Genomic DNA, 994 nt, shown 5'->3' on the forward strand with positions numbered 1-994 from the left:
CTATAGTACAATATTACAATAACCAATAGTACGTTGTGCATGTATAATAATATTGGGTTGTCCGGAAAATTCGTGCCGATTTTTAAAGGAAAGAAAAAGGTCAATAAATACTTGCCATTACATTTTTAATCAACCAAATATGAACCATTTTGTTGCACAATGCGCCTCCATCGTTCCTTTAACTTGAAAATACCCTCTTCCCAGAATTGAGGTGGTTTCATGGCAAATAAGTCGAAAGGTAAGCTACTATAAATCGGCACGAACTTTCCGAACAACCCAATATTACGATCATGAAATTAGCATTAGCTTATCTCACTCTTACTCGCGGAAACCCTAGGAACCTTTTGCGGAACCCTACGGTTCCGGGGAACTCCAGACAAACTGCTTAGCGGTATTTCTTCGGGTTCTTTAAGTTCTGAGCTCAAATCCCACCGGGGTTAACTTTGCCTTTCTTGCTTCTGGAGTCGATGAAATAAAGTACCAGTCAAGTTCCGGGGTCAATGTAATTGACTAGCTCTTTCCTTGTGCCTACATTAGGAACAATTAGTGACATTTCGAGTAAGTTGAATTTTTTCTTTCATAAGTGCAGGCGTGACTCTGTGATTAAGAAGCTGGCTTTGAAACCACGAGGTATTGGGTTCAGTTCCACTGCGATAGCCCCGAGCCAACTAATGCCTAATAAGAGAATTTGATAGACAGAAATGTGTAGAAGCCCGTCGCATGTGTGTGTGTGTGTGTGTGTGTGTCTGTGTTCGCCTCCTCACAGCTTGACGACCGGTGTTGGTTTGCTTACGTTCCCGTAACAGTGCAGTTCGGCAAAAAAAAATCCCGACAGATTAAGTGCCAGACTTTTAAAATCAAGACGTACTGTGGTCTAGCTGTTCGTCTAAATAAACCCTTTCAGGGTATTGCCCCAGGATGGTCGCAGTCCAATAGCTGAAATAAGAAGTAAAAGAGTAAAGGCAAATAGTACTTTATCAATACATAATCGAAA

Source organism: Octopus bimaculoides, chromosome 2, assembly GCF_001194135.2.
Source record: "Octopus bimaculoides isolate UCB-OBI-ISO-001 chromosome 2, ASM119413v2, whole genome shotgun sequence".
NCBI lineage: Eukaryota > Metazoa > Mollusca > Cephalopoda > Octopoda > Octopodidae > Octopus > Octopus bimaculoides.